The sequence below is a fragment of the Triturus cristatus genome, chromosome 4_2 (assembly GCF_964204655.1).
Source record: "Triturus cristatus chromosome 4_2, aTriCri1.1, whole genome shotgun sequence".
NCBI classification, from domain to species: Eukaryota; Metazoa; Chordata; class Amphibia; order Caudata; family Salamandridae; genus Triturus; species Triturus cristatus.
Window position 1 is genome coordinate 661,389,872 of NC_140586.1, and position 27,637 is coordinate 661,417,508.

Here is a 27,637-nt window from a genome sequence, read left to right on the forward strand (position 1 = left end):
TACTAAGAGACTGAATTATTAAATGCTTAAGGACGCCATTCAGCACCAGGGCAGGGGACCCCCCCTCAAGAACTGCGTTTCATTGAAGAAGGGTGTTATTTTATCATCACTGGGAATGGGTCAGTCAGGTCAGGGAGTGTACACATATTAAATGTGTTAAATATTTTGAAAAAACACTTTTTGTATGTGAAAAGGTGGTCTTTCTTGCTTCCAATCGACAATCTTTTTGGTATTTCGTGATTTTGTTGAATGATGAACCTATTTAATGTGTTAACTATATGAATTTACCATAAAATAATTTTTCAACATCATTTCGCTGTGGAAATATGACTTCTTCCTTAGAAATGTTCAACTGAATGTCTGAATTCAATAATATTGACATGGTAAAAAAGGTCTGCATGTCACACGTATTTAAGAATGTATAATAAAGTATAATGAATGATGGTTGCTCTTTTATTAAAAAATTAAGTACCCCAACCTCATTGTCCTGAATGGGTAGAGCCCCATATTAGAATCACTGTTTCAAAGATTAAGCCATGCACGTGTAAGTACACATGGTCAATACGGCAAAACTGCAAATGGCTCATTAAATCAGTTATTTTTCCTTTGGTCTCTTTATTTGTTACTTAGATAACGATGATAATTCTAGAGGTAATACATTCCGTTAAGTGCTGACTTCCCGGGATGCCTGCATTTATATACGCTTTTTTTTATTTATGATTTTTTTGAGGCTCGTGAGACAGCAAAAGATATTTGTGGGTCAGACCTAAAAATAGAATAATTGAGTGGCTTTGGCTTTGTATTGTGAGATATTCAATAAAACTCATATTTAGGGAACTTTCTCTTTAAAGTGTGATTAATACTCCATTGTCGGCCAATACCTAGTGCCTCTGCTATATCAAGCAAGTCAAGGGTTTCACATGCACAGCCAGGCACAAGAAGTTAGAGTCGACAACCTGAACTCTGAGCTGTCCCCCAGGTGATATGTGGAGGTGTAAGCAGAAGAGTAAAACCCCACCACTGAGGCACTAAAAAATCCCCCGTTCATTGCTCCGCTGCAGTGAATGATTGAAATATTTTAACATCTGCCATGGGTGGTGAGCTGATGGAAAAGCACCCATTTAAGGGGCTAAGTTCAAAACTAGGAAATTAGGACGTGTAATTCTCGAGTAGGACAGTCACTGCCATCCCTAAATACATTTGAACCCACAGTCAAACATGGAAAAAAAAATGATATTCATGCAAATATTTCCACAAATGATCGTTTTTATTTTTGACTAGCATGAGAGAGAAAACAAATATAAATGCATGCATAAAACGAATTAAAAAATATCCAGCGTTAATAATAGCGAGTTTTAATAACTGGGCAGTCTCATGTCCTATTTTTCTCCATTTAGAACATTACTGATGCTGCATAATTTTAAGTATGGCTGGATGAAATTTACCATGACTAGCATTCTTTTTGTTCGCGGGCCATAAAACTGGCTTCATCAGAGTACGGCCGACTAACTGCGGCAAAAGTGGGAATAAAATTTTACAAGTGAGCACCTCATTAATGAATTCATTGCACTGCAGTGCTGAGGCAAATAGCTTACTCCACATATTTAATGCTTGGATTCAACGTGGGCAAATACTCGGTGCCCAATGGACATGAACTGTGGTCTTCAAGGATTTCCATCCAGATCTCACAGCCTTGCTTGGTGTTTCAGAAAAGCAAGCCTGGCAGCTGTGTATGTATTAATGTTTATAATTAGCACTGAGTCAGCAAAATATGACCGAGATGATTCACTGAAACACTGGACAACTAGCTACCCTCTGTTTCCCCAGCCATTTGAAGATGTTGCTATGACAACGGATGAAGAGGAGGTGAGAAAAGGACGTGAACATACACAGAAATATTAAAAGGTCTGCAAAGTTGTTTCACACGTGCTTTCAAAGAAAATAATGCAATCTGCTTTTTTTCATTTATGAAAATATCGCCTTTTTTATTAACAACTTAAATCTATCTTTTTAATTTTAAAAGAGAGGTTAGGGTGATGTCAAATTAACATGCGATACAATAGCCACATCATCCAAATGACAGCATTAACTTATGAAACCAGAATAAAAGTGTTCAAGTGCTTTACACAAGTCTAGAAGATAGTCCGAGCCGGCATTTCACAGATCTGAAAGCCCTGGGTTAGGAGAAGTTTGAAGGTGCCTAGTTGTTGAACACACTTTGGTAATGGACATCCAAGACAGATGCGAGTTACTGATTTATGTAATACAAGACAGCCCGCGTCTAATTTTATGTCAAGACTAGAGGCTCCTATTGTGGGGGGGTTTGTGTTGCTTCAATTACATACCAGTGAAGAAAACGGAAAATAATAAAGTTCTGATAAGACCTAGAACCAAACTCGCCAATGGGAAAGAAAATGACGCACACCAATCAGAGACAATCTATCAATAAAATATTCTTGACTTACAGAAAGCATCCCTGGTTTCTTGTTGCTCTTTGTGAAGAATAATGTAATCACTTTTGCATTGTCATAATGCATATAAATATTGTTTGCCATAGTCCGTTCTAAATGTGTTAACCACCAGTTTATCTCGAAGCTTTACTGTTATTGGCTGTGGGCGACGCTTTCTTTCAGTGGCAGGGCGCGGTGGTGTGACAGGCCCTTATCTCCTTTGGTGACGACACCCCACGGGGACATTTCATTGTTTCCTGATTCGTGCTGGGAATGTTATGTAGGTTTTCCCCTCCGATTTGTTCTCAGTGGCATCCCTCCTCCTTATCTGTGGGCCTTTAGCTGACAAATGGAGCCGTTCTTGAGACGCAGACCACCCTCACTGCCGGCTGTCTAGTGATTTCTTGTCTAGTGTGTCTGTCACCGCTTACTGGGACAGGGCTGGTGGACTCCGCCTAGTTCCATTAAGAAACATGAAATTCAGCATTTCCTGGAGACGGTAAACTTTTCTTTATTAAACTTGTTTAACCCTTCATAGTAAAGGTTTTATAAACTTTTTATTGTAACCTATTTCAAATACTATTCACAATTTTTATTTCCAATATCAGTTTTATAACAGGTTCTTTTAATAGTCAGTTCCACATATAGTTTAAGTATTTATTTATTAAATTATTGAGGAATTATTGGGAAACGTAATTTCACAAATGGCTTCTGATTATTTTTCGGCCTTTTATAGTGATAAATGTGACGGGCATAAGCTTAGAAACAATTTGAATGCCCTCATACATACTTCAGTACAACAGGCTCTGTCTCTCCCTCACTGAAAAATATTTTTAAGAATATTGAGCCATCAGTGCAAAGAACAAGTTACTTACCTTCGATTTTTTTGTTTGAATCTGTTTTATTATTTTTAAACAAGAGCATAAACATGGGAAAGGGTCGACATTTCAGGACCGGTTTTAGTGCCAAAATGTACGTCAACATCAAATGGAAAAAATACAGAGGCATCATAAAAGCATATCCTGCGACCTGCATGTAAGTGTCATAAGTGGCAAGGAACTGGCATATAGCCACTTGTGAAGGCTGTAGGCATGAACATCACATTGCACGGGGGCGCTACTGAGCACTCATAAGATTCCTGCCCCAGGGCCAGCAACATGTGGCGTCGGCATAATCATGATTCCTTAGCAAACATCAACAAAAGGAAACATTAGGGAGAAGAAATAGGAGGGGGGGAGAATACAAAAACTAAAGGACAACTCTGCCCAACTAAGTCTCCCCAGCCCTATCCCATTCAAGTTATTTACCTTCGAGAACGTCTTATGTGGTAGACACTATCTAGCCGCAGATGCCTTACCTTACAATAATCCCCAGGCATCCGACTTGATCTGAAAGCTTTTGAGCAGTGCCCATGTGTGCCGATAGGCGGCGTCATTCGGCTCAGTGTCCGCATCGGAAGTGACGTGCGACGTACATATATGGGCGCCAACCCAGCACGCTGAAATCAGTTAATTTTGTGACTTTCCAAACCAGGAGAAAGCAGCCACGATGCGAACTGACCCCTGGAATGAAATACTAAGACCATGAGAAGGGTGCCCTTACACTTCTATAGGCTAGCAGAGTAGGGAGGATTGGTAAGGAATCTGCAGCTAGATAGAGTCTCTACCAGTTTAGTGTAACCAAAGGTAAGAATCTTGTTCATCTGACAGAGACTTCTAGCCACAGATTCCTTACCTTAGAATAGATACCCAAGCAATGCCTCTCTGGAGGTGGGTCTGCAAAGCCAATTGAAACCTTAAACTCCTGTAGGACTGAACGAGCGGATTACCCATTGCGATGGACCTGACTGTCCAGACAGCAGTATTTGGTAAAAATGTGCAAAGATGCCCACATTGCGAGGGACATAGCCCACTACTGGGGAGCCTCAGATTCACCTACACTTAACAAATGGATGGCACACATGGACCTCTATATGGTGGCAGAAAAGGGGACATATAAGGCCCGGGGTTGCCCCCAAAAGTTTCGTAAGATATGGAGCCCCTGGCTGAGGCACTACGTATTAGAGATGGGAAATGGAGAAGACGTACCCGATATTGTGTAAGGAGATTGTGAGAAGAAAGCGATTTGGGTTTCTCTACCCCCGTTCCCCCACCCTGTATTATTGTTTTTTTGTACTGTATATTTTAGCAACTCACTACTGTGTAATAATGATCAATACAGATAACAGCCCTGAGAGAGCTCCAGGGGCGGTAGCCCCATCTAAGTTTGTTTTAATAAGGTCTTTCTTTCAAGCTTTATGTATATTTGCAATGTCAAGCAGTTATATAGGTCTCCCCTATATGTACAATGCCTGCTTCTATAAAAAATAAAAACAGTTTAGAAAAAAAGACAAAATGCCCACATTGCTGCCTGACAGATGTCCAGGACAGGGACTCCATGGGCTAACACAGTTGTTGCAGCTTTAGTTCTGGTAGAATGGGCACACAAACCCCCTGGGAGTTGCTTCTTGGCCAATGCGTAGCAGTTCTTGATGCAGAGCACTATCCATCTTGAGATTGTCCGTTTCTTTACAGCCATCCCTTTTTTAGCTCCTACGTACCTCACGAAAATTGATCATCAGAACTATTTTGTGTGATCAAGGTAGAACGCAACACTCTTTTGGGGTCCATACAGTGGAGTCTTTCTTTTTGGAAGGGTGAGAAGGAGCAAAGAAGGTGGGCAGGGTGATGTTGTGGCCTACATGGAACAGAGTCACAACTTTCAGAAGGAAGGAGGCACATGCCCGGAGGACCAGCTTGTCCAGGTAGAAGGTGGTGTAGGGCGAGTGCGCCGACACTGCCTGCAATTTGCTGACCCTCATGGCCGATGGTTATGGCCACTAGAAAGACCATTTTGAAGGTCAATAGCCTCAGAGGACAATTAAACATGGGCTCAAAGGGCGAATACATCAAGGAGGTGAGAACAAGATTTAGATCCCACTGGGGCATAATGAATGGCCTCAGGGAAAACATGTACTGCAAGCCTTTAATAAACCTAGCCGCAACAGGTGATTTAAATAAATTGGCTGATAGATAACATCAGTTGCCTTGGAAACTCCAGCGTGCAAAACTGCAGACATTGCACATTCTCGTGGTGGCGAACAGATCTAACCAAGACTCTCCTTATTGCTTCAAGAGGCCTTGCACCTCCAGGTAGAGATGCCATTCGTAATCTGCTAGGCAGCTTTGGATGAGTTCGTCCCTCCTGACGTTGAGAGAGCCTGCTAGGTGTTGAACCACCAGGGAAATGCCCTGTCGTTCCAGCCATGTCCAGAGATGAAAAGCCTCTTGACAAAAAGTCCACAATCCCACTCAGCCCTATTTGTTGCAATACCACATGGCGGTGGTGTTGTCCACAAACACCTGCACTAACCTTCCCTTGATGCAAGGAGGAAAGACTTTCAATGACAAGCAAATCGACTGAAGTTACAACAGCTGGATGTGGAGCTCTCTCTACCTCTCCCAGATCGCCGCCCCATTCGGAATTAACACAGATGCAGAAGGATGGCTCCTCCTATAACCCAAGGGAGATGCTCTGTGGTTGGCGAAGTGCTGTACAGTCCTCCCAGGACTTACCAGGATGTACAGCTTTTGGACGAGCCGGGTCGGTGCATTTGTCAAGGTTCCAGCAGCAAGGCAGGGTTTGGAAACAAGTTAAGGGTAAGTCCTCAGTTCTTGTGGTGACCGCTCTTCTTTGTCCTTCTTCTGTTCCCGGGTAGATGAATCTGATATCACAGGGACCCAGAAATAATGAATTTACTGGTGCTTAGGGGAGTGGAGGGTAGTAGCCAATGGGCGACTTACCCCTGTGTGACTACATCCCCTATATAACCACTTCAAACAAGAACACACAGCTTCCAATTGTCCTTTTTGCATTTGTCATCCCGAGTGGGACGGGTATGCCCAGACGTGGGTCGCGTGTTCTCCATGCCACTGGAGTCAAGCTATCCTGGCTGATGAGGGCTGAGAGCCCGATACCGGTCCTAGGATGCCTGTTTCCAGTCCAGGAAGGACCTGGCCTGCCAGTTCGGGCTGGACTGTTCCCATTGGGGCGCATGGTCAAGACTGATTTGGATATGGCTGGGTCCAAACTGGAATGGCACGGGGAGCAAAAAAACGATGGATTTAGGCCCCGATCACTGTACTGGGGTGAATGTATGACATTGGTCTTCATTCTGTCCATCAATTGTTCTTTTTGCATTTGCCTGAAAGTTCAACACACCCACTGACTATCTAATTTCCTGCCTGCTCTGGTGCCAAATGGGCCCCAGGCCAGGGGGTAGCGTTCTGTGTAGAAGCTGTTGTTGCACATCAAAGGCAGCATAGACTTTGAAGCCTTTGGCCTTGATATGCTAAATTAATAGCTGTCCTGCTTGAGAAGGTGTTACCACCTTCCTCTGGAGCAGGCATTGTTTCTGGCATCTGAGAGATCAGGCTCTCACCCACAGAGGGTCAGAAATGTGTAGGTGGTACCAGGCTGGACGATACCAGGCAGGCAACTCATTAGAGGACTAGTAGGTTTTCAGGGGGCACCTCTAAGGTGGCCTCCGGGTGCATGTCCCAATAAAATTGATACTGGCATCAGTATAGATTTATTGAGATGAGGTGTTTGATACCAAACACCATTATTTTCAGTGAAGCCATTATGTACCTGGGTAACTCGTAGTGACCAGTGTCCAGTACATATACTGAAGATGGCTTCCTGATCACTTGCATTATCTTAGTAATGGAACTAGACATCACAGGGGCGTATCTGCTCATGAGGATGTAATATAATGCACCCTGCCTTAGGGCTCTCAGGCCTACTGTAGAGGTGACTTATATACAAGACCTGCAGTGTGCCTTGGCCTTGCACACAGGGAGTGTGCAGTGTTGTGTTTTCAGAAGGGCTTGGGCCCTTTCACACATTCTGCAATGGCATTCTGCATGCAGTCTTTGTGTGGGTCCCTTTGGATGGCATAATACATGCTGCAGATCATAGGGACCCTCTGTATTACCCATGCCGTGGATACCATAGCTACCATTTACCAGGAACTTAAAGTCCTTGTCCATTGGGGTACAATTAAGCATGTTGCCATTTTTAGGAAAAGAGAACTGGCACTAGGGCCTGTATGGCAGGAATCCAGTGCACATCGATTCAAGAACATCAGTTCCAGTGGGCAAAAAGTGGGGGTGACTATGTCAAAAAGGGGCACTTTCCTACATAGAGTTCTTGGGATTCCTGATGAATTCAGAATAATCCATTGTTCAACTTCCTAAATTCAAAGTTAATGCCATAAAATCAGAGCAATCGCAGATTCTTCACAAGGCTTCAAACTCTCCTAGCGTTTGGGACTCTTGTCCTCTTCAATATGGGCAGCTTTCCTAGAACAAACTCTGTAGAGATAAAAAAAATGTGCCACATTTGTGTAAGTTTAGCTTATTTACAAGTAACTGCTTTAAGTCTAAAGTCTAAACTCTTCGCTAACACTCCAATGATGGCTGGACCATCTAGACACCTGGAACAGAAGGGACGTTTTCATTCGTACAGAATCAGATGCAAGTCTGACAGTTTGGGGAGCCCGATATGGTCAATTCTCGATTGGGGGCACATGGTCATTAGAGGAGTCCTGCATGCACATAAATTGTTCGGAGACGCTTGCATGCTCCTTTGTCACTTGAAGCTTTGGAAAGGACAAAGTGAGTTGTTCAATCCTGCTGCGCTTGGCCAATCTGACAGCGGCCAGATATGTAAATCATTCAGGGGTACAAAATCCAAACTGTAAGCAGAGCTAGCAAATAGCTTTTGGGAGTGCTGACTTCAAATGAAGTTATCAGTGTTAACAGAATATCTTCCCAACAATCTCAATTTGGTTGCTCATTGGCACATTAGATGTCGCCAGGACCAAAGCAAGTGGACACTGTGTCTTTTTGTATTCAGAATTGTTTTTTTTTTTTATATATGGTGGGTATCCTTTCATGTAGATTGGTTTGCCTCCAGGCTGAACTCGCAGCTCATCTTTTTTCTAGTTCGAAACCAGATCGACTGGCAGCAGCAATGGATGCTTTTCTTCAGGATTGGTCTCAGGAAATCAACTATGCTTTCTTTCCTTTTATAACAATCAGTAGAGTGAGAGGCCAGATCAGACATCAAAAATCAATTTTAGTACTGGTAGTCCCCATTTGGCAATCGTAACTTTTGTATCCATCCATCTTAAAAGCAGCAGTGGGTTGCACAGGCCTCATTAGATACGTTCCCAATTCAATCCTCAGAAGGAAATGCAAGATCAGGTCCCGAGTCAATCTTTGACAGTGACAGCTTGAAAGGACAACCTAGAGAACTCCAGGCATTTTGGCAGAGGCTGCAGAAAACATATGAACATTTTGTGTCCAAAAACCTATAAGGCCTGTAGGAAAGTAGGATCTGCTTTCATGGTCACCCCCACTTTTTGCTGGTGTCATTCTGTTTTCTGACTAGTCTGACTGGGATCCTGCTAATCAGGAACCCAGTCTCTGTGCTTCCTCCCTATATTGGACCATGGTGAGTACATAGGTACCCCCAGATTGGCTACTGATGTACCCTTTTAAGTCCTTAGTATATGGCACTAAGGTATCCAGGGCATAGATACACAAGGGGTCTCCATGGGCTGAAGCATGTATTATGTCACCCATGGTTGACCACTCAAATTGTGACTACATGCCTGACATTGCAGCCTGTGTAAGCTGGTGCTAGCACCACTCACGACAGATATACGTTTTCTTATATCTGAGGTCACTGCACATAAAACCTCTAAGTCACCCCTAAAGCAGGCCTTTCAATCCTGAAGGCAGGGTGCTTGGTTAGGATTGTGAGGGTGCCCCTGCATGAGCAGGATACCCCTACAATCCCTGGAGTCCATTCTTCAGGAGTTGTAAGTGCATCAGCCATTATGATACATAGAGTAGCCATGCGTGATTACGCGACGGCTAACTCTAAACTGGCTGTAACGAACCCTGGCATGTTTGGTATCATACATGTTGGAATCATATCCCAACACCGTAAATGGTATTGAAGGTATGATTCCATACACTGTGTGGCTTCTCCCGAAGCCCTCAGTGCTCCCGGTGCTAGTCTTCCAGAGTCTGACAGCAAGCTATGGCTGCTGCCAACCACAGACACGATTCTGCCCTCCTGCTGCTGAGCCAAGCTCGAGCAGGGGAAAGTAGGACAATAGGTTTCCTGTCACAGGGAGGTGTGACTATATCCCAGACAGGACTTAGTGTATTGAGCCTAGGTGGGGGCGCTTGCCAGTGCCACCAGACTGCTTTGAAGGGCATATTTGGTGCCCTTCTTGCATACTTCATATGGAACCAGTTCAGGGAGCTGTTGGTTTCCACTCTGGCGTGAAACTGGCCAAGGGACAAGGTAGAATCTGCCTTACTGTCAAGCCCCTCCTCTGGGAGGGACCCCTGAATCGTCCCAACCCTTTCCTTAGGGTACTTAAAGGTTTACATGTGGTTGGGGGTCTCTGGATTCATCGTGAGAAAAGATTCAGATCCAAAACCACTTCATCTTCAACCATCTGGGCTCTTTGGACTTCGCTTTGGGAACTGAGACTGCAACAGGAAGAATCCTGCTGTTCCTGGTCTCGTCTTCCTGCCAGTTCTCTGCGTTGTCTATGCTTGTGCTCCTTACATGGTCTCCTACAGGCCTGTGGATATCCAAGACACCCAAAGGAATCTCCCTTGCATCTGAGGCACAGCAACGAAGCTGACCGGTCTGCTGTTCCTGAGTTCCCACGGACTCCGAAAAGTTCAGCAACACAGGCGGTGGTTCTGCAACTCCCTCGAGGCCTGCACTGTCTTCTCAGCAAGTTTGAAGTCAGTATCCCTCGTTGGAACCGCTGGAGCAGTACACCTGTGCACCGCGTCAACTTGACATTGCCAAGGCTTGTTGACTCTCTTCACCAGAGAACTTAGGTCTCCAAGAAGCTCCAGCCTCCAGCATCTCTTGCTACCAAGATCTTCGTCCTCACTGCATCCTCTGCACCTTCAGCATTGGCGAGCTGCTCGAGGTCGTCTTGTAATTCCTGTGCCTCTAGCCTGTAGGTCCTCTTGAGGGTCTTCTTTGGTTCCAGTGGGCTCCCCTGTTTGCTCAGGCCTACTCTGACTTACCTGCTTGTGATGAGTCCCTTGGACCTTGCTGGTCCTGACACTGCACCTTCTTCGTCTGCTACGTTTGTTGCCACTGACAAGGCTTGTTGGTGCTCCCGCCGGACACCGACCCTCTGGCTCTTGACATCGGACGTGGGACAGCTTGTGAACGGCTCTTGGTCTTCCACAGCGTAGTCTGGTCCGCACAGCTACAGCGCCAAGTTCACTGTCAACTCTTCTGCATCTTCCGCCATCGTAGGGTATTCATCTTCCTGACTCCTGGTCACTCCTGAGTGGCATAGACTCTGTCCCCTCTGCTTGCAGGTACCTCTCATCCTGAATCCATCTGTAGATTCCAATGGACTCTTTCACCTTCTTCGCCAGAGACATCTTTACTGAATGCCTCCACTGTGGTCTATGGGGGTTTCAGACGTCACTTCACACCTATGAACCCAGCTTCCCTGGTGTAGGTATCCTAGTTCCTGGGTATCCACATGTGGGGTGACTCTCCGACCTTCCATCTTCCACGGGGTTTCTTCAGGGTCCTCTGGGAAGCATCCTTCTTAAAAACTGCAACGGCCCCATTGACTTGTGTTGATCACGCGGTCGTGTTCCCACTCTGCACAAGGCCTCCGTAGGGTTCCTGCACAGGGCCTCCTTGGGTGGTTCTTTGGGTCCCCAACACTTCTACGATTTCGGACGTGGTTCGCATTCCACATTATTAGTATATGGTTTGGTCTCCTCCTGGAGACCACTGTGTATTTGTGAGGAGAAGATATTGCAATGTGTTAGTGAGTGTTTATAATAAATACATATTTCTATAACTACACTGTGTGGTACTTTTTCACTAACCTACACTAAACGGTTAATACTGGTAAAACAAGCTGCTTCACACTCCTGAAGGCTGCTCTCCACAGCTACCACTTTGAGAGCTTTCTATGGGTGTCTAAGACCACTAAAATCACCATAAGGGTTGTCTGGATTAGTGCTGGGTGCTTTACTTACATAAGTGTGCACCATATACGAAGCTAGCCGCCTACAAGGCCCATTATTCAGGCTGGGCGATTTGGTCGAGCAAGTGTGTGGGAAAGTCTGTTGATCCTTTTTAACAGATGTGGTCTTTATTTTGAATTTCTTTTTGTTTCTCTGACTAGTCAAGGCAAAACTTATAGCATGGTTAGCACTTATTTTTCAACAATTTCTGCGGCCCATTTACTCAAGCGGTAAGGCAGCTGGTGAACAGTGAAACAGTAAGCCAGCCAGCGAACTTTGATTTGCAGTTTATTAAAGGGAGTACATTTTTATATTTCTTCTCTTCCCTTATGGGATGTTAATGTGGGCCCTAAGATTCTTATTTCCTAGCCAGAAAATTCAGATTTTTCTGGAAAATGCTTTTAGACAAGTTAACAATTTTCCTTTAATTTCAATTAAACCACTGTTTGAGTGCTTGATATCTCAGCCAGAAGAAGTTTCACTCCGGCTGGAATATATTTGAACACTTCCAGCAGAACAAAAACATTTTTTCAAGTAAACAACGTTGTGTGTGAAGTAAAAGTTTATGAACAGAAAGCTGGGCATCTGAGAATATCCTCCACTTTCCAATTGCTTCCATTCAGTAAACACTTCAAAACAGTTTATTCCCCTACCTTGGCAAACTGGACAATATTTGATATGTTCCTTCCAGGTATTAGAATATCAATTTTTGGCACCCAATCCTCAAGAGGAGCAATGGCTTCAAAGACCTTACAGACAGGATTGAGACAGAAGTACATTCTTAAATCAGCAGACTGGGCAAATGATGACACCAGAGCCTCTGGTTTTGACATAAAATAAGCTTTTTTCTATGTCATAATGAATGAAAGTCTAAATTTCCTTAAAGATATGTAGTCGAACAATAGCCCAATCTGGCAGTCTACATATTCCCTTTTCTCTCGTCCGTGTATTCATTATCAGTCAACAAAGTCACTTGTAGTGTTTAGGGTATACTGGGATTTTTTTGCAACTCATTGATTCACCCTACAAAGATGGGCGTTTCTTATTTTACAAATGTTGTTCCGGCTACCTACATGGCTTTAATGGCAAAAAAGGGCATTTTACAGAGATTTGTTCAATAACTTTATTGTTGGGTATTTCTGCTGTTTTTAATCTCTTCCATTAGTCTACAACCTTAAGTTTCCCTTCTTGTATTGTGTGTCTGGCTTATATCTGATTGGTGTACTATGTTTTCTTTCCAACTGGTCAATGTGGGTCTAGGTCTTATAGGAACTGTAGTTTTTGTCTGTTTTCTTGACTGATACTCGTTAATTAGAGCAAATAAATAAGCATAGTAGTGGTGTTTGTGTATTTAATAACAATTGCACTTTCCTTAATTAAGGCACAAGGTAAATAAGAATTTCATTATAACTGTTGATAACTGTTGAGTTGTGATGTCTCTAGTCACCTGAATTAGCTGCTCAACTGGAATAACTTAATTCACCAAAGTGATGAGGTAATCATGTCTCCTGCCGCAGCCAGCATCCAAAGTGGAGGGTAACAGAGCATAATTACTACTGACGTTTAAACAAGAGATAACTAGCTTTTTGCTCTTTTGGCCTGTTCTTCTAACATAAAAGTGAGCAGCAGAAATAAGATATTTATGGGAACAATGTTTTCCCCGCTATACGTCACTACAGGAAAGACAGAATCTTTGCATGCTTTTACACATTCTGAGCTATAGTATTTTTTTTTATTGGACTTACCATAAAATGATTTTAACATTGTTTTGCAACAAGCTACTAACAGATTTTAATGTTATTCTTTGTGCTTGGTTGCGGCCGCCCCCGAGGCCGGCCGCAACCAAGTACCCAAGAGGACTTTGGTAAGGGCCTCATTGAAAGGCGGCAGCGGCTCTGACGACACAGATGCCGTCTGGAGCACCTCCGTAAGGAGGTTGGTCTTAAGGGCCACCGTAGGGAGGTCGAGATGGAGCGTCTCCGTGGCTCAACGCAGTACCATAGTGTAGGAAGCGCCCTCCTCCATAGGAGGCGGAGGCGAGGTAACCCCCGGGTCAGAAGACACATCAAGTTCACCCGCATCTTGAAGGTCATCCACCCAATCCTGCTCGGAGTCACACTGCCGCGCAAGGGGGTCCTCGAAGCAGTCTCAGTCCTCATCCAGCTCCGGGGTTGAAGGAGCCTGTCGCAGCGGCAGGACCAGAGCCGGAGAGGGGGGCCAGTGGCACCGGGAGCGGCGCCAGGAGCGGCACCAGCCGGGGCCGAACCGGAGCCCCGTCCCAATGAGGATCCCAGGTCGGAACGAAATGGTCCGAGAACCGGGGCAGGGGTGGGATAACGGCACCCAGTGTGGCGCCTGTGGCAGCGCTGGGGCTGGAGCCAAGGGCAGTACCGGAGCCAGCGGCGTTGCACCTTGTGGCGTTGGGGCCGGAGCCGCGGGTGCTGGATCCAGTGGCTCCGGGGCTGGCGTGAGCGGCCCCTAGTCCCGGAGCGGCGACGAGAGTTGTGCCGGACCTCCAGCAACTTCCGGCGCCGCTCCCGCAATGCCTTCGGGGCCATGGCACGGCAGTCCCGACAATCCCGGGAGTCGTGGTCAGTCTCCAGGCAGTAGAGGCAGACATCATGGGGGTCCGCCACTGACATATTACGGTGGCACGACCCGCAAGACTTGAAGCCAGGCATCCCTACGTGCACCAGGAGACAAGAGGAGAAGAGAAAAGGTCTCAAAAAAGAGGTCCAAAATTGACCGAGGTACGTGCTCAATCCGGATCTGCGCTTTCGGCGTGGAAAAAGAAAGAACTAACGTCAGCGCGCATGGGTGGCACGCCTAAGTAGCCTCTGTGACGTTGTCCCGGCGTGCATGACGCCAGTGACGGGCACGAAGCTGCACGGCACCACCTACGCTAAGCAGAAAACTTTCCGGATCCAGACTGACACCTGGGGAATATTCTACGGTAAGGAATCTATCACTAACATGTCTCTTTCAGATAGCCTTTTTATCACACAAATATATTGCTTCTAGAGGAAACTCTTGCTCAACCGAAATAGATATTAGAGTGATACCTACATTTGCGATACAGGTCTCTACCAGTAAAAAGTCCATGGAATAACAAAAAAACAACCAGACGAGAAATTCAATATTTTGAGGCAAAACTTTTCAGTCTCATGTAACCATGAAAATGTTTTTCACAAAATGGCACGAGTCTCCTAAAGACAGGACAACATAGCATTTTTTTCAAGGACCCAAAACATCTCAGCAGTCTGCTGTCGCCAAACGACCATTCCCACATTGATTGCTGTCCTAGTAACATTTTCAAGATTTCTAGTCATAGGATACCTTTCATCTACTCCAAAATCTAAATATACAAATCTACACTTGTTTTTTTCACTGCTCTACAAATAAATGCAACCTCCTTTTAGCAGCACCCAAGTCAACCCATCTAAATAGCCTGTCTGAAGTGATGCTGAAAAGAAAGAGGGCCACCCCAATATCCCTTTGGGAGCTAGGGCATCATTACAAACTGTGGTGAATGGCCAACAAGTCGATAATTTATGTCAATTATTGTTCAGTTATTCTTGTATTATTTGACTGTCTAATCAAAGAGACATCTAGAATCAATCAAATGTAAATTTGTAAAAACAATAAAACAGGAAGAAAAAATTGAAATACAAGTATGCAAGAAATACATTCAATTGGTGCACTTCATAATGAAAGTGAACAAATCTCCATGGGGCACATAACCAGCAAATAAAACATACATTTATCTTGCACAGTCAGTCTGAATTCGGATTAAAAGGACAGTTTGACAAATATATGAATAATCCACTTTTGAATTAAACATATCAGTAATGAGTTCTTTCCCACATTGTTGATCAGAGTAAAACGGGGACTCCACTTCTAAAACTCTGATCTGACATGTGAGCACCTCTTTTTGATTTGCCTTCAAATCTATTTTGCATATCCTTCTGCACCTGAATCTGCATGAATACAGGTTCTAGGACAATACAGTTCACAAAGTCTGAATGAGGCATACTCTTCGGTCAGCTTATCAGAAAATTGACCAGAGGTAAAGGTCTACCACCCAATGGTTAAAAGGTGCAGATGGACTTGCCTTTGGCAAAACTTAGGAATTCAAGCAGCACAACTATGAGCAGAAGGATCATATCAGAAATTAAATAGATGAAGGTTGGTGTAAATCAATTCTGGATAGTGCCTGGTAGAGGAAGAGCTTCTAACTAATAAAAAACAATAGCGAATTAGAGTGGTGGCAACTTAATGGGGACAACTAAAGTAGTCAACTTTGCAACTTGCTGGCTTTTATATTCAATCTAACTTGCGGACAACAAAATTAGTGCAACAATCGAAAGTATGCAACAAGCAGAGGCCACATGATTTTTACAGGTAATATTAATCAATGTAAAAACATTTGAGCATCAGAAGATGGCCACTGCTCATGTACAGCGGCAATCTTGTAATGGAGATTCATATTTTTTTAAGCCTCCACACAAGGTGTGCATGCACTATGGCCAACTTGCAGTTTCTTGTTTTCTTTTTATTAAAAGCCCATTACAAGACAGCTGCAGTGTATGTACGCACATAAACATTTTCATCCGTAGCGGAGGGATATTGGCAAAGCCAATAGTTCAGCACCAACTAATAAAGGCGAGACATATTGGTATTGGCAATTCTTATTTTTATTGTGGCAACTGCTTATTATGACATTATGACTTACCTGCTCTAATGTGACAGGAATTCATATTACTCTTAATGGAGGTTTGTATTTTTTTCAGTATGTGGTGTGTTATGGTTTTCTAAATTGCTATCATATGTGTGTTGTTGCACCCAGCACTATGTCACGGAAGGTAACATACAGTTTGTTATATGGCAATGTAAAAGGTGTCTTTATTTGAAATTTTTATAAAGTGCCTTGTTACCAGGCAGGTATTAAGACGCTTTACAGAGAATTAAACAGTTACATGAGTATGTCGAAGAACACCGAAAAACGAGGGTGGGGAGCTAGGTAGAAGGGTGGGTAAGTGGGGACAGTACAATCAAGGTGAGGTGGAAGGTGAGAGGGGAAGGAGATGGTTGCACGGAACCAGGTAAAGCCAACCACAATAACTACTGAAATTAAGTCATGCAGTCTCTTCAGATATGACAGTAGGAAACATGTGAGGGCAGCATTCAAGGTGGTGGTCCGTGTGAGCTGCCAAGAAGCTTGTTTAATTGATCCAGAGGTTAAGATTTAAAGAGGTAAATCTACGGGCCTTTTCTGAAAGCTAGGATGATGTGGCTTTGTTGTAGGTCAATAGGTAGTGAACTCCAAAGACTGGGTGCTGCTTCAGAGAAGGACTGCTTCAGTACCAATGAAAAATTGAATTTAGGTGTTGCTAGAGTTAAGTAGGTCTAGCTTCTGGGAGGAGGGAGGTTAGGGAGGTAGGTCTGTTGTGTTGCAAGGAGTTGAAGGTGATGTTGTCTAGCTGTAACTTGAGTCACAGTTGAAGTAGTAGCCAGTGGAGGCCTCTCAGAATCAGGGATATGTAGTTGAAACTTTTTTTCTCCATAGACGTCTACCGTGGATTGGAAGATGGCTTTAAGCAGAACCAATGTTGATGTGGGAATTACTACAAGGATGGCGTTGACTGATTCAGAAGACCTTTGGTTTTCTTAAGCTAATGGAGGTGGAAGTTTGCAGACTGTGATATTTTGTGTAAAATGTGTACATGGCGCTTTTTTTTAAGACATAGCTGTATTTGCACACGTACTGTTAGATTTGACCATTGTGTACAGTATATGGAGATTCATCCAGGTAATTCCTGCAGAGGGGAGGGTCCTCACAAAGAGTGTGTGCAGTCCGGCATAAATCTATGTGATTTGACCGTGTTGCTTTTGAATTTGGTTTATCCCCAAGAAAGATAATTCACCGAGTAGTGGAGGAATGATTTTGGCAGGTGATTTGCAGGAAATTAAGAGGAATTCTGTTTTGGACGGGTCCAGTTTCCGACCGTGTGAGTCCATCCATCTCTGAAATATTTACATGCTTTTCATAGGGGGAGTAAGTCTTGTACTAATGACAATTTTAAATATAGCTGTGTGTCATCAGCATATTGGTGAAATTGTATGTCAATGTTGTTTAGAAGATGCTTAAGTGGTTCCATATTCAGACTGAATAGAACTGGGGAAGAGTGGAATCCTGTGGGGTGCTGTAGGTCATTCTTTCCTTTACCGATGTTTAATTACCCATTTAACATGTTGGGGTCTGCCCAGCAGAAAAGAGTGGAGCTAGCTTAATGCTTTTCCTTTGAGACCCATTTTAAGTTCCAGAGTCTTGAAGAGGCGATCGTATATAGTAAATGATAACCTCACATTAAGTTTTAACCCTTAGCAACTCATTTGGTATGCCTTGAAAATTATACTAATCACTTCTTGATAGAATGTCTTGCTATTTTCTCCCCTGGTATACATGTTTAACAGTGTGAATTACCATAGAGATAATAAATTAACCACATAGTATCTTCTTTTAATGAAGTACATTGTGTGTGAATTCAATTCATGAAAATATGAACTGATTGTGTGGCACAACCAATCTCTACAAAAACGAATGTATTGTACGTATATAAATTTCAGCCTTGAGAAAGCCCCAGGCCTACTGCCACACCGGGTGAAACGTATTAGTTTAACTTGGAAATCCATTACGCATGAGAAGTACAACCGAAAATGGAAATAAAGATTGTGCCTAAAGAAAGCAGAATACTGTATTATCTTCTAGAATTCACCAATCACTTAATTAAAAACAAGAATTGAGCTTTATACTTGAGGGGTGCATGTACTCTATACGGTTACATGTTTTTTGCTGATAAAGGACCATATTGTTCATGAATAAAGTATGAGAGATACCTATACAACTTCTTAGGGTAATAGTAAGCCCCATTTAAAAACACACATTAGCAAAGCCAATAAGTCTGGCCTTTCAAATTGTTACAATACCTCAAGTAATTACTAGATGTCCTTTTCAAGTCAGAAGAAAGTGTGAATTCTTTAACAAGACTGCAGTCCTTCAAAACGTTACTAGATGTCCCTCTCAAGTCAGAAGCAACTGCTTAACACGTCTATCACAAAGTTGCAATAATCCATGCTGTTACTAAGGGGTAGATTTATTTACATTTCATGCAACACAGGGTAATAAGCAAAGTTGCTGGGCTGCGTTGCTAGAAAGGGAGACAGCAGAAATGTGCCATGCCTATTAAGATATGGCAAATGTCTGCATTCTCTTATCGGTGGCGCACTATGGGCAGCCTAGTGCGAAAGCATATACCCTTGCCCTATGGTGCAAGGGTGTCTACTTCACAGGTAGGAATGTTTTTGTGTAGGAAGAGACACCTTTCAGCACAAAAACAATCCTTAGAGGCACAGTCCTCTTTCTATGTGTGCTGGAGAATGCAGCACACATAGAGGAAATAACGGGAAGACATAAAGACATTTCTCTTGGTTTCCCCCGCTCCATGGAGGCGCAGCTTTTTGGCACAACCCAGGTTTACTAGCTTTAATAAATCTGTGAATGTGCCAAAATCCATGGTTGGATGCACATGAATGCCCATACTCCACCCACAGAAAGCCATCCCAACGCAAAGTTATGCAAGGCAGCGCTATCCACAGCCTTACACTCCTGCCTTGAGCCTCAAGGAGAGAAGGCTCCAATAGCCTTGACCCAGCAACTGGACTTTGCTATCTTTGAGTCTACCCTACCAAGTGGTGGCACCCCAGTCCTGGGCCCTTGGAAGGGGGCCTAAGATGCTCTGTCAGCCTCTGTAGATCCAGTGGAACGGACGCATCTCCTCTGCTGCGTGGCAAAACCCAGAGCAGAACTGACACAGCGCCGCTACAGTCTGGATCAGCAATACCAGGAATTACTCATTTATGCAACTCTGTTGTGGGCTTCTTTTGTGGTGTGTTCTCACTGTGCTACAGTTTGAAGTGTTGCACAAATACTTTACACATGGCCGCTGAGGTAAGCCTGATGGTGAATCAGCCCTGAAGCTCAAACTCTCAAGGATAGCACACGTATTTATCTTCGTACTAATTGTATACGAATATTCCAATTTTATTGCGTCATAGATATCTTGGTGTCAGCACAATAAAGAACGTAAACGTGTGAAAAAGGGTGTTATAGTAGTATACTTTACATACTTGAAAATATTTTTGTGAATAGGTCTCATAGATTGCAAATTTTGTAGCAAAGGGTTTGGCTGGTTCCTTGACTTTCCTCACCAAATGTATGCATATTTCTTTTATTTGTAATAATGTAAAATATTTGTGTTGATCAACACAATAAACGTGTTTGCATACATAGCTGTACAGAACAAACTGCCACTGTCCTTGAGGAATTGTCACAATATAGAGACAAATAATTAAATGTACTTTACATAAACCTCCGATTGTTGGACATAATCAGTAAGAGATATGCATATAATAGCGTGGTGATTCCGACGTAAATGCAATCCAAATGAAGCTTGGAAAATTAGTCAACGCGAATCAAACAACCTTTCTCTCAAACCCAAAACACCAAGGATGAACAGCTTCGCTAAGTTACACGGTGTGCAGCTACGAGAAGGATGCCGCCTGAAGGACTGTAGTAGCACAATGACGAGTGGCGGACAGTGAGGCGTCTTGCCGCTATAATTATCAGCGGTCGATATGTATTGACCTTTACTACGGATGCCATGCTTCAGCAGAAGAAACACAATGCTCTGCTGTCTGGGAGACTTGAGAGCTAAATGTTTATGTAAATACTTTTGAAGGGGAAGGGGGGAAAAGTAGCACAAATCTATTATTGGCTAAATGTAAAACGTAAAAAGACCTCGGACACACCATTATCCTAAACGCGCCTTTACATTCTCTTAAAAGCATGAAACCCGGAGCAGTGAACACGCCTGCACGCGATGTAAAAAAATTAAATATATTGTGATTGCCACCACAAATGAGTCTGCTGACTGCTCTTGCTAATGTTTGCTGTTTTACAGGTGACAAACATGTGTACATGGCGCTTTTTTTGAAGACATAGCTGTATTTGAACACGTATTGCTTACATTTGACCATTGTGTACAGTATATGGAGATTCATCCAGGTAATTCCTGCAGAGGGGAGGGTCCTCAGAGCCGCCATTATGGAGCCCCCAGGTCTGCCTGCAAACAAGAGAGTGGTTTTGCAGCTAACCATTAATAATGTCCTGCTGCTGCTCTCAGACGCCTGCTTAATAGGAAACGTAGTACTTCTAGATGACTGTACCAACCAAATGCCAAACTGACTTCTCTGAAAAATGTCTCCTACTTTTCCCATTTGCAGTATACAAAGCGTAGCTCTGTAAACGCGGTCTGGGCAAGTAAAAATTGTCTAAAAAAATCTAATTTCTCCAGTCCACATAGATTCTCGGCAGGTAAATTGAAATGTGCTCACACAAAACAACCGAATCTGCTGGTGAAAACGGCAGTCCCTGATTCAGAGAACCTAGATCAAGGGGCTATGTTCACCCACAAATCGGACTCCCTAGCATGGCCAGTCCTGCATCCAGTGCGCACCTACTGTCAAGTGCAGTAGGTGTTCATTGAAGTGGTCCCATCTCTGACACACCCACAAATGGACTCATGTGAAGGGGGGGGGGTACACCCCATTAGTTAATTACAGAACAGGCGAAGGGTTTTTTTTATTCAGGGGAAAAAATGTTTTCCCAGTGTGTTTTTGCGCATTTCTGCCCTGCGTTGGTAAGATGATTGTTCGCCATGGACAAACGTTACTGGAGTATGCTGGTGGACAGGAGTAAGATTGGAAATCTACGATTTGCAGAGATCTCCATGCATACTCCCAATATAGGTGTCCATAAACAGTCATGTATGCACACTTTAGAGATCCGCGTCGAAGCCCAGATGAACACAGCACACTGTGAATTAGCACAAATGTGTGCTTCTGCTCAATTAGTATATGGAATCCACATTTCCCAGATTTACACCTTGTTTGTGACTCAGACCATTCATGGATATACTCTTGGTCTCAGCATTTCATGCTTTGTGTGCCCGTGAACTACACACTCACTCTCAATATTATCAATGTGAAAAAACACTGGTGCAGCCGATGGTCTCTAGTACCCAAAACCTTGTAGGCACCAACTAACCCAGAGTTAGGTATTAGTGAGTGAAAATTGGGACACAATATATGCCCGAAGGGGGAAAGGCAGACAGACCAGAAATCAATTCTTCAGTCAAATAAGGAAAGATCCAACTTTTGCTGTTTTCGAAATACCTGCTAGTTAATTTATTGAACATCTTTTAGCCAGTCGGCTTGCTCAGTGGGTTGAGTGAAGCCCGTTGCAGCAGTCAGTATGTGAGTTGCCGGTCATAGGCTTGGATCAAAGCTTGGCCGTCATTAATTCCAATGGGCCCGGTAACAAGAGATACAGGTAGCAGCGGAATGATATATTGTCTATGCTTCACACATAGATTTTGGCTACTGATAGCAAACAAAATCAGCAGTCAAAATCCCAGTGTGAAACACCAGCGAACAGCATGTTGGAATCAACAGGGACACCCACCAGAATGCAGCTTCAGGCAGCTCAGGCCTAATAAAAATGGCTCCGGATAAATTACTTTGCAAATCTTGCACTGCTCTGGGAGGATTCCTGGAGGGCATAATGTTGGCAGAAAGCATGCGGGGAGGTTATTTGATACCTAGTTTTGAAATAAGAAGAGGAACAAGGCAGGGATGTCCTCTGTCTCCTCTTTTGTTCAATATATACATTGAACCTTTGGCACATATGATTAGGCTGGACAATGATATAAGCCCATTTGAATCACAGGACTACCATTGTAAAATCGCACTCTACGCCGATGATATCATCATCTACACCAGTGACCCCAACATTGCCATCCCCCGGATCGAGATATTGTTACAGGAGTTCGGCTTATTGTCGGAATATTTAGTTAACTTGGATTAAACAGAAATTATGTGTTGGAATACAGCATATAGGCGAGGCCCTGAGAATGGGGAGTTTAGATATCTCGGGATAAAAATAGTGAAGGATCTGAAGAAAATACCCCTCTTAAATCTGGTCAAAATTGAAAAGGACATAGATTACCTCTTTGCCAGGTGGAAAGACCGCCCCATGACGATCAATGGAAGAGTTAACCTAGTAAAGATGTCGGTCCTTCCTAAATTGACATATCTTTTTAACACGATCCCTCTTACTTTTCCACAAAAAATCATTAGTAAAATTCAGGGCAAAATTGGAAGTTTTATATGGGGGCAAAAGAGTGCAAGACTATCATGGAAGAAACTAAGAAGGAAGCTTCTAAAGGGTGGCCTGGCTTTACCAGATATTAATTGGTACCTAATGGCATTCCAGTTTAAGGGCACTAGGATGTTATTAACAACTCTGGTGGAGACTAAATGGGGCAGGCTTTTGGGGGAAATGGTATCAGCAGAGGGGGGCAATGGGCAAGATGGGTTTTTGTATAAATTTGGAGCCCCCAGATTTTTTGGCGTGTACGCCTCAAAGTTTTAAAAACTGCTCTGTCAAACTGGTACAAAATGAGGCGAATTCTGGGTATAGGCTATTTTTCCAACTTTGCTCCAATATGAGATTCACCGGGGACTCCAGAATGTTTGAAGGATAGCCTAGCGGCCCCTATAAGGAAGGCTGGCTTGTGGAAATGGTCGGACTTGGTTGATTCAGAGGGGGTATTCCCATGGGAGCTGTTAGAGGTCAAGATTGGCCCCACCCTTTCAAGGTTCAAATACCTCCAGTTAAGATCATGGTACGAGGCAGAAGTGAGTGAAATTAAAGGGAATTGGGACCTGGAGCAATTACTTCAAGATCCGCATCCAAGGAAAAAAGAAATATCTCTTTGGTATGCAAACTTGCTGGAAGCGGAGGACAGAGAGATCCCGCCCCAAGCATTGGTGTGGAGCCCTCTTCCCCAAACCTACCCCATAGAAGCCCGTTTTGAATCCTCTCTTAAATTACTCTACAGATTTATAAAGCCTGCTAGGCTAAAAAAAAAATAACTTTTTTGTGCTGAACAGGCTTTATTACACCCCAGCCAGAATTGCCAGGTTTGCCCCGGTTCCGACCCCACAATGCCCCAGATGCAAAAGTGACAAAGCTGACGTTTTTTGAGTGTATAGAATTGTGTCTATTTTGGATGAATGTGGGGGATATCTTGACATCTATTTTTGACATAGAATTGGAAGTTGATGCAAACCTTGTGATTTTTGGTTCAAATGATCTTATAAGGGAAGCATTGTCGCAATTAGAAATGGGATTATTACTATATCTTATTATTCTGGCTAGAAGGGAGATCTGTCTAAGGAGGAAAGATCCGATTCCCCCCAACAGAGAAAACTGGGTAAAAGCTGCGCTGAACATGGCATGTTTGGACCAGGGAGATAGGACAGAAGTTGATGGAAACATCTGGTCTCCCCTTTTAGTGTGGGGAGGCCGTCTGCAACTGATCAACCGGTAGAGCTATAGTGGCCGAATCCTGGTCCAATGATTACACCTATCCTCAACAGCGTGGGGAAGCCCAAGGGGGGCAGAGACCTATGCAGTGAGCCGAAGGGCGCCTAGATCCTTTGTTCTCGGATTGTAAAATCTGCCTTGGTTTAAAAGTGAGATGAGGACAAAAAAAAAGAAAGCATGCAGGGAAGGCCACATATATGTATGGCATACGTCTCTGACAGGTGCGTGCTGGGAGAACGCTGCAGATACTTGCTTTAAAATGGTGGTGGAGGACGCCAGGTAGAATGGCTTCATGCAGAGTGTTAACAGTTGGTAATATATTAAATTATCCATCTGGGAATAGTGGTCTTATCAGCTCTTCAGCTGGCATCATTGCCTCCAAAGGTCACACAAACGTGGTCCGAAGAACGTAAGTCCGAGGTGTAGTCCAAATAGAAGTATAACGTATGTCTTGTATCACAATTGTGAAATGGTTTGCCAGCCTATGGAGCAAGGAGGCAACGAAAACATTCCGTCAGACAACCTCTTCCTCCAGACATGACTCCAACAGCACTTCCAGGATTAAGGAATGATGATGCTTTAGTCCATCTTGTTCCTAGGAAACACATGAATGGTTCTGAAACACAAAAAGATTGTAGCTCACTGATGCATTTGGATTAGAATATGAACAAGCAGGACCTCTTCCACTTCAGAAGCTCAATGCCACAAGTGACCAATGGGTCAAAAGGCTTGTACTTTAACCCGGCAATAGCCTGGTTCCAGCCCCAAGAGACAAAGATCTTTCTAACAAGGGGAAGTAAATGATCAGGCCTGCCAGATGTCTCAGTTAGATCACCTGCCCTGGAGAAGGATCTTCCAGGTATGTTCCGGTAGGCACCAATGCCAGTGAGTTTGGATTTGCAGGAGTCTACCTGCAGTGCTGTATAAGCTTGGTAACAGAAAAAGACAAGGCACTGCCCACCAGCATTCCCACAGACTGATGTCATTAGTGTACACCAACTGACAGACTCTCAACCATGTGCTTTTGGATTGAGGACTATAGAAGGAAGTATAATTATTCAGGACCCATCGACTCAAGCTGATAATTAGTACTAAGAGATGAAAGACTTCCTTTCCTTTCATGGACACAAGTTCTTTCCTGTGAGTGCGGCGGACAAGGCTTTACTGAAGCACTTGGAGTTAGCCCAAGCACTAGATGTGGGGATGCAAAGCAAGAGGCAGCAAGATGAAACAACACCCTGGACTGAGATTTAATGAATAACTCTTAGATTCACAGGATCTGTAGGGAAGGCATACACAAACATCCAAAGACAATCCAACATCAGTACATAACATTTGCCTCCCATGCAAGAGAAAAAATAGTTCAACTCTGTATTCAGGTGAGTAGCAAAGCCATCTACATGAAATTGACATCCATGCCTTGAACATGGAGACAAGTACTTCCAGGATTATTTCCCACTAATGTGGAAAGTGGAGGCACTTGATCAGGCTGTCCCCACTCTAGAATAAATGCCCAGAATTTGGGAGACTACCAGTAATGTGTCATGTTGTAAAGTCCATTCCCAAAGAGCCACTACCAGCAGGCAAAGCTGCGGATAGTTTCCTAATCACCACAAACATAAATGTCACCATGGTAGAAAGGTTTTCAGTGCTAGAAACACTGCCTTCAGATTCAATACATTATTAGAAATTGAGAAATCTGATCTCTCTCACAGAGGAGACTTCTAGGCAACGCTTCTCCCAAACAAACTGTGAAAAGTCAGCAGTAACTGTGAGTTGAAGGAAGGCAGACAGAGCATCCTACCAAGAGGCTGCGAGCATGTGCCCACCACTGCAAGGTCAGAACAAAGGATGACCACAAATATTGTATGGTTTGTAGTCTAGTAGCTGGTGTCAATTTTGCACAAGAAGAGCCTACAGGGAGACAGTGAGCCTGAAGTTCCAGAAGTCTCTGGAACCAACAGGTTGTGACAGTATTGAGAGTCAATGAATTATCCACTATATGACTCTTGGCAACTACCCTCTTTTGGAAAGAGAAGGCCTTTATTAACTTGGTGTTTAAAATGTTCCCTGAATCCTTGTTGCTAGAAATGGGATATCTGGTTGGCTGAAGCTTGCACCAAAGCCAGGCAGAAATCACCACTCTAGTCAGGTTAAGGGGGTACACACTGTAGATAACCCCTGCTCACCCCCTTGGTAGCTTGGAACGAGCAGACAGGCTTATCCCCAAGGCAATGTGTAAAGTAGTTGCACTAACACGCACAGTAACACAGTGAAACACCACAAAGGTACGCCACACAGGTTGTTAGAAAAATATAAATATCTTTATATAGCTTAGGTCAGATCAAACACCCAAAAATGCACATACATAAATTACTGCTTCATTTAGAAATAATCTCTTGAAAAAGGTTCACTTTGGTAATGTTCTTTTAGTAGTTTTCCTTAGCAAAGCAAACTGGCAGGTTTCTGTTGTTAATAGTTCACTTCTGTAGCACTCTTTGCTATCATTTTGCTAAAAATGCGGAAATCAACAAACTCCCCCGTGTCACAAAGGCGCGAGTGCGCGCTGATGCTGCCAGTTCAAAACTCAGATAACCCCTGTGTCACCAATGCGTGAGTTACCTTCGTTATGGCTGAGGGAAGAGGGCTTGGCAGTCCACGTGGTCTCTTGCAGAGGCAGCTTCCTCCGTGCGGGGCTCTCCCGGCTTCCGAGGCCGTCCTGTTAATGTTAAGGGAGCGGGGAATCCTCGTTATTAGGAGAGGTCCCGCGCCTCCTATTGCCTCTGCACAGTTCTCCTCAGTCGAGCCCCTCGGTTGTTAGGGGCTGTTCCTTTTCCTTGTTCAAAGCGCGGAGCCGCAACACCAAGCCTCCAGGTCACTTGGAGGCTCGCACCGCGGGAACCTATCCCAGCGCGGCCTTGGCGGTGACGCTAGGGAACGGGAACCAGGGCGGTGCCGCCAGGCCAAGCCTCTGAGTCACTAGGAGGCTCGTACCGCAGGAACCAATCCCAGCGTTGACGCGGCGGGATTCCCTGAGGGCTGGGACCAATCCCAGCGCGGCTGGTGCTGACGTAGGCGGGCCCAGCACTCGCAATGAAGCCCCCGGGCCGGCAACGGTGATTTTCAGGGCACAGGACTTCCGATGAAGCCCCCGGGCCGGCGGTGGTGAAGTCCCCTTACATGCAGCACTCAAAGGTACTGCAGACGCCCCCACAGATCCTCAGCGGCGCGCTGAGATGAAAGTCCGCCAGATCACGATCCTGGGCGGATAACGAAGTCCCAACGGCAGGCCCCCAGCCGTGTGCCGAAGAGCACACCGAGTCTACAAAATACACAGGCAGCTCCACGAAGGCACAGGCTCAGGAGGTCAGGGTGCAGGGCCACGCACTCAAGTTGATAAAAGTGGCTTTTTTGTAGTAAACTTTTGTGGTCCTGAGTTTTAACAGGAGGCCAGCTCTCCTCTGGCCCTTGGAGACTTCTCAGGACACAGCGCACAGCAAAGTCCTTGGTTTTCAAGTAGGAGGGTCACAGCACAC

At 44.2% G+C, this 27,637-nt stretch overlaps 1 protein-coding gene across 12 annotated transcripts in view; it reads right to left on the reverse strand.

Moving 5' to 3' along the window:
• The window catches only part of PATJ (PATJ crumbs cell polarity complex component), a 1,359,209-nt gene that overhangs the window by 540,803 nt on the left and 790,769 nt on the right, over positions 1-27,637 (reverse strand). The gene's annotated exons all lie outside the window — the stretch shown is intronic.